Source organism: Myotis lucifugus, unplaced genomic scaffold (genome assembly GCF_000147115.1).
Source record: "Myotis lucifugus unplaced genomic scaffold, Myoluc2.0 scaffold_386, whole genome shotgun sequence".
Classification (NCBI taxonomy): Eukaryota; Metazoa; Chordata; class Mammalia; order Chiroptera; family Vespertilionidae; genus Myotis; species Myotis lucifugus.
This window is the reverse complement of record NW_005871434.1, coordinates 69275-76575: the sequence shown is the minus strand read 5'-3', so window position 1 is coordinate 76575 and position 7301 is coordinate 69275. Positions and strand designations below refer to the sequence as shown.

General features: G+C 44.9%; 1 protein-coding gene across 1 annotated transcript in view; it reads right to left on the bottom strand.

Moving 5' to 3' along the window:
* ELAVL1 (ELAV like RNA binding protein 1) overlaps positions 1–7301 on the bottom strand; it is a 41451-nt gene that overhangs the window by 33279 nt on the left and 871 nt on the right. The window lies entirely within an intron of this gene.

Here is a 7301-nt window from a genome sequence, read left to right as displayed (position 1 = left end):
CCATCAGGAGCGGAGCCCACTGGCCAACCTCCCGCCATCTCCTCCTCTTGACAGGCCCAGCTCTGGATCCGCCCCGATTTGGGCTGGGCTGGATGGACCTCACCCGTGCATGAAATTTATGTACTGGGCCTCTAGCGTTCATATAAAAACCTATACACAAATGTTTATAGCAGCTTTATTCATAACCACCAAAAACTGGAACCCAAATGTCCTTCAAGCTGTTAGTGGATAAACTACCACACAATGGAATACTGCTCAGCAATAAAAAGGTGCTACTAATTCATGCAACTTGTATGTATCTCCAAAACATTTTGCTGAGTGGGAAAACGATTTTGAGACACGTACATGATTTCATTCTGGAAAAGGCAAAACCAGGGTGTTAGATCAGTGGTTGCCAGGGGCAGAAAGCAGAGGAAGAGTTGACTACACAGGGGGAACACTGAGGAATAAGTATATTCGATCCACAGTTGGAAATCCACGTATAAGTAGGACCCACTTTAGTTACACGAGGATTTGATTGCACAGGTGGTTGGCACACCTGACCCCCTCATTGTCAACTGTATTTTTGTTTCTTGGATGACGGAACTTTTTCTTTTAAATATATTTTATTGATTTTTTTATAGAGAGGAAGGGAGAGGGATAGAGAGTTAGAAACATCGATGAGAGAGACACATCGATCAGCTGCCTCCTGTATACTCCCACCGGGATTGTGCCCGCAACCAAGGTACATGCCCTTGACCGGAACTGAACCTGGGACCCTTCAGTCCGCAGGCCGACGCTCTATCCACTGAGCCAAACCAGTCAGGGCAAGATGACGGAACTTTTTGATATCTTGATCATGGTGGTAGTCACTTGACTCTACATTTGTCAAAACTCAAAAAACTACACCAAAGAGAGTGAATTAAAAATAAAATTTCAAGGTTTAAAAAGTGCATCTTCTGCCCTGCTTGGTTTGGCTTAGTAGATAGAGAGTTGGCCTGTGGACTGAAGGGTCCTGGGTTCGATTCCAGCCAAGGGCACATGCCCGGGTTGCAGGTTCAATCCCCAGTAGGGGGCATGCAGGAGGCAGCCAATCAATGATTCTCTCTCATCATGGATGTTTCTATCTTGCTCCCCTCTCCCTTCCCCTCTGAAATCGATTAAAATATATATATATATATATATATGTGTGTGTGTGTGTATATATATATAAATAAATAAGTAAATCCCCATTATTGTGTGTTTTAGTAAAATATAAATAAATAAATATATATAAATATATAAATAAATATAAATAAAAAAGTGCACTCTGCTTTGCAGCCCTGTTCCCCAGCATGCTAGCTCTTTCTGATGCCCAGTTGGGACTGAGCAGCTCCCAGCAGGCCCAGTTCTTGGTCAACTGGCAACAAGGTAGACACTAAAATCCCAAGAGCACAATTCCTTGGTGCTTTGTGGCCACTCCATCCTGCTCTCTGGGTCCCTTCCCCTAACCTGTTCCAAACCAGCTTCTGTCCCCACAATCTCCAACCACAACCGGCCTTCATTTCAACCTGACAATCAATGCCTTCCAAGTTGTGACCATCTCTGGCTGTCTCAGCTCACTTGACCCTGTCTCTTCTCACTTAGTGTGTCTCTCCATGCAGATGTCCTGGAGACCCCTCCAAGTCAGCACGTTCAGCCTCACCAAGCTAGCCCTTCCCCTCCATGGTGTCAACACTCACCGAGGCTCAGAGATTTCATTGCTTGTGGTCAGGCATCACACTGTTACTAAGTGGCAGAGTCAGGTCTCAAGCTTGTCACAGAGCAAGGATGAAACATAAGGCCCTTCATCTTGGGGCTGGCCTGCGGCTCCAGTCCTTACTTCCCTCATTAGCTTCTCGCCCAGGATATCACAGACCTTCATAGCCCCATGTCTCTATCATAGCTGCTCCCTTTGCAGATTGTACACCTCTCCATCATCTCCTCATTTATCTTTAAAAAAATCCCCCAGGACAATAGGTCGCTCTTGTTCTGTGCCCATACACCACTGGTGTAAACCTTTATCACTGCATGAATCACTCTGACTTATATTGTTTTTCACTTATATCACTGGTGAAAGTCTTGGGGGCCAGGCTACATCACTATCACCTAAGGATCGTCAAGCAAACCCAGGGTACTTAGCAAACTATAGGTGCATCACACAGGTACACACAGTAGCAGAGGTGGGACAGACACTGGGTCTCAATTCACCCAGGAATCATGTACATTTGGTGCATTCTTTTATATTAAAGAAGGGCAGTTGGCAATTGTCCTGACAGCTTGTTAACACATTCAGTATCTTTTTTAGGATTATCAATAAGTACCGTCCTATCCCACAGCATCAAAGTCAATTGCAAGGAACAAAAAATAGATTTTGAGTTTATCAAAATGACTTCTGCTGATTTAAAAACATTTCCATAAACTGAATGTATCCAGAAGATGTCCTCTTGAGATGATCTGAGGGTTTTCAGCCCCATTCAATATTTTAAACAGTCTTGGTTGTCTGTGTGACTTCAGCAATGTTGTTCACATCAGTAGTATACCTACTGCATGTATAAGGGAGAGATATGTATAGAAATGACATCAAAATATACATAGGTGATACATACATAAAGCAGCAAGACTGGTTTCTGCTGGGTACCCCTTAGAATCTGCCTCATTTTATGGTTACAGAGCAGACCTTCTAAGCTACTTAAGAAGAAAACTAGAACAATCAAATATATCTGCAGGCTCAAGCTTGATACTTCATATATCATGTAGAGACCTGGAATCAATTATTCCTGATGTAAAATTCGGAGTTCTTCAGGGTAAAAGTCTTAGGAATATAAGGTCCCCCAGGAAATACTCTGGTGCCAGAAAAGGAAAAAAAAACCCAAAAACCCTGAATGTATCTCCTGACCCAATTAAAACTGGTATGCGAGATAAAGGCTCAAGTGGACACAGTACATGTTTTCTTACTCTCCCCTTCCCACAGCTCATAGAGGGGAAAGTCGCCTGGCTGGGGTGGCTCCAGCTAAGTCACGGCAAATCTTTATCTGCCAGGCTGAGATGCCTGGGACATAAGCAGATCAGGTGCAACACTAACCTTCAAGTTCAGGCCATTACCAGGCCACCTCAGTACTGCAAAAGCCTCTTGACCAGTCAATCCATCCTTATCTCTTCCCTAGAAAAGCAATATTCCAAGATCACCTCGACTGTGCCTCTATCACCAGACCTTGGCATGCTTTTCCAGATTTATCTCCAAGCTCACCTTCTGAACCTCTGCCTGCCCAAACCAGTCCACTTGGGCTTCTGAACCTCCTTGTACTCTCCTTTCTTATTCACTCAGTCCTCTGGCTGCACTTGGAAACTCCTGCCAACACCTCTCTAATCACAAGACACAGTTTGGACACCAATGCTTTCATCAAAACCTAAAACCAAAAAACGGGCAATCATTTCTTTCCACACTTTCTCAATACTGTCATGACCTGCTGCTTCAACTTTTCGTTGTTGAATTTCACACACTCTACTTTCCCTAGCTCAGGTTGTTAAGTTGTTGTTGTTTTTTTTGTGTGTTTTTTTAAATATATTTTTATTTCACAGAGTGAGGGAGAAGGAGAGACAGGAACATCGATGAGAGAGAATTATTGATCGGCTGCCTCCTGCACACTCCCTTCTGGGGATCAAGCCCACAACCTGGGCATGTGCCCTTGACTGGAATTGAACCTGGACCCTTCAGTCCACAGGCTGATGCTCTATCCACTGAGCCAAACTGGGTAGGGCAGGTTCTAAGTTTCTTGAGGAGGCAAATTCTTCCACTTCTCCCCATTCCCTGTGACATTGGACAGTTATGCTTCATGTTTTCAGGCTATAAAAGTGTGATCATGAACTTGGCCAATATACCAGTACATGGAGGCTCTCTAGGTTGAGTGGGGATGGACAATGATCATATAAGTGAATCCCCCCAACACCTAGGAACAAGGAGACTGCTTTCTGCCACCTTTGTTTCACTGTCTGTGTACCCATGCACACGCATTCTACCTGAGTGATTTGCTTTCCCTTTGATGCCCACATTCTAAACAGCTACTCCCACTTTCTCTCTTTTCCTCTGTTCATCTACCGGTCACTCAGGCAGAGACCCGGAATCATTCATCTCTTGCTCATGTCCCACATCTAAATACCCACTGAGTGCTGTATCTTTTAGCTCCTAATCACATCTCAAATCCACGCCCTCTTTTTTCCCTATTGCTACATTCCAGGGTCATATTACTACATTCCAGGGTCATATTCCCAATTTTCCTTATTGAAGGGAAAGCAATCACTTTCTCACTGGTTTGCTGACCTTCAGCATTATCCCCCTCCAACTCTTCCTCCTCTGTACAGATCTGACTCCCTCACTTTGTAGACTAAAACTGCCTAATAGCCACCCTGGCGGCTACAGGACAACACCCAAACCCTCTGCACACCAGCCACGTGAGTTCTTTGGCCACTACTCACTTCACCTTTCTAGCCCCTGAGGTACCAGACCCCATGTGGTTCCCTGAACAAACCTAAATGTTTCCACCTCTGTACCCTTGCCAATACTGTTCCTGCATCCTGCAAAGACCTTCCCCAGGATCTTTACCTGTATAATTCCTCCCCAGCACAAATTTACCTCCTTCAGGAAACACTCTGTCATTGGTTACAGTGTCCTTTTTGGTGCTTTCACAGCAACCATTTACAATCATCAATGCACTAACCAGAGTGGGCCAAAACGATCTACGCACAGGATATAACCACCACTGCTTCCCCAGAGCCTTGCTCAGGGGGACACAGCAGGGAGAGTTGGTTAAAGGAGGGAAGCAAGACTCAATTCCCTTCCTAGGCTGGCTTCCTCCCATCTTTCCCTGACCCAAAGCCAGAGGTCGGCCTGGCTGCTTCATATTGCCACCTAGGGGAGAAGACAGCAACTGCACCTCTCACCATTCACCATTTACTGGTAATTTGATTCAATATATTGAATGGATAGGGAGGACACAAACTAGGAACAGTTGATTCTGGCAGTCAGTCAGAGGCTTCAAGTGGTGAATGAGCTCTGGTCTGGGCCACACAGCAAGAGGAGAACAGCATTCCAGGCAGTGGGGGCAACAGGCAGAGAGAGGGTTGGAGTTTGTGCAGGTGAAATCACAAAGGAAGGGTTAGAATATGCAAGATCTGGAATCCCAAACTTTAGCTTTTAAGCCACCTAAAGAGGTTTAAAAAATTAATTTGTTTTTTGTTTTTTATCTGCCCAAAGACTTTAAATCAGGAGTGACATGATCAGATCTGTGTTTACGACAACTTTTTTTTTTTAAATCCTCACCCAAGGATATTTTTCCATTGATTTTTAGAGAGAGTGGGAAAGGGAAAGACAGAGAGAAACACAATGATTGGCTGTCTCCTGCATGAGCCCTGACCAGGGCCTGGGCTGGGGAGGAGCCTAAAACTGAGGTATATGCCCTTGACCAGAATTGAACTGGAGACTCTTTGGTCCATAGGCTGATGCTCTATCCACTGAGCCATACCGACTAGGGCTGTTTATGACAACTCTTGCTAGAGTGAGGAAAAAGGATAAAAAATGGGAGGCAGCCCTGGCCGGCATGGCTCAGTGGTTAGAGCATCAATCTGCGTGCCAAAGGGTCTCAGATTTGATTCCCAATCAAGGGCATGTACCTGGGTTGCATCCCTCGCCCCAGTTGGGACAGGTGCTGGAGGCAACTAATCAGTGTGTCTCTTTCACATCGATGTTTCTCTGTTTTTCTCTCTCCCTCCTTCCACTCTCTAAAAATCAATGGAAAAAATAAACTTGGGTGAGGATTAACAAATAAACAAACAAAATGGGAGGCAGGGATTAAGGGAAGCAACAAAGCAAGCATTAGGAAGATGCTATTTTCATAATTCTGCCCCCTCAAAACCAGTGTTTCAACATAAACATTTATGTCCACATTTTGAGATGTTCATATATTTCAGGATCTTGAAGTTGCAGAGTTTTATAATAGATCTCAGCATAGGGCTTTGCACACAGAGATGCTCAATGGCAACTGAACGGAATTCCTCAGGGGTCTCCTGGACTTTTGTAATGATAAGAGCAGTAGAACCCTGTGGTTAAGAGCAATAAGGACTCTGAGTAAGAGGGTCTGAGTTCAAATCCTGCTTCAGCCACTTTATGGTGTGATGCTGGTCATAACAAGTGACCCATCGAAGCCTCAGTTTCTTTGTCCCTAAAATTAACACTGTAGCCCTAGCCAGTTTGGCTCAGTGGATAGAACATCGGCCTGCGGATCAAAGGGTCCCGGATTCTATTCCAGTCAAGGGCATGTACCTTGGTTGCAGGCTCCTCTCCTGCCTGGGCCCTGGTTGGGGGCATGTTCAGGAGGCAACCAATCAGTGTGTTTCTCTCACGTAGACATTTCTCTCTGTCTTTGCCTCTCTCTTCCACTCTCTCTAAAAATAAATGGAAAAATATCCTTGGGTGAGGACTAAAAATATAATAATGAAACAAATAAATAAAATAAAATGAACACTGCAACAGTACCTACCTCAAGGGCTAGAGATAAATGTCTGTTAAGTGTCAAGCATAAAATAAATCCTCAAAAACTGTTGACACTTTATAACATCAATTATTCAGTGCTGGCCATTCACAGGCCATGCACAATGCTAGGGGCTTCCCACACTCTTAAATCTGCACAGCAATATTGCTGTCAATCCTAGTTTACATATAAGAAAATCTAAGCCCCCCCCCCCAGATGAGTTTGTTGAAGGTCTTTGGGGCCTTAGATCTCAAGGTGTCAGAGATAGGGCTGGAGGAACCTTTAGTGTAAGATTATTTAGTCCAGTGGCAGCTCTCACACGTGAGTGAGTGTGTGTGTGTGTGTGAGAGAGAGAGAGAGAGAGACAGAGAGACAGAGACAGAGAGACAGACAGACAGATTTTTGGCAATGTGAGACATTTTTTATATTCACAAGGGGGGGTGTCCGCATCTAGTGGGTAGAGGCCAGGAATGCTATTCAACATTCTACAATGCACAGGACAGCCAAAACCAAGAATGATCAGACCCAAAATGTCAGTAATGCCAAGGCTGAGAACCCCTTCTCCGGTGTAATCATCCTCCCCATCTTCCCACTTCTGGAGCACGGCCATCTGGATCCCACATGAACACTTTGGGTAAAGGGGTTCTACTCTCCCCCTTGGCCGCAAGGAGGGTCGTTCCTAACTTGTGTGACCAAGGAAGGTTTAGGAGGGCTGAGGAAAAAGACTCCAAAAAAAAAAGAAGAAGTCCCCCCCCCCCTTTGTGAGTTGCCTGAGGG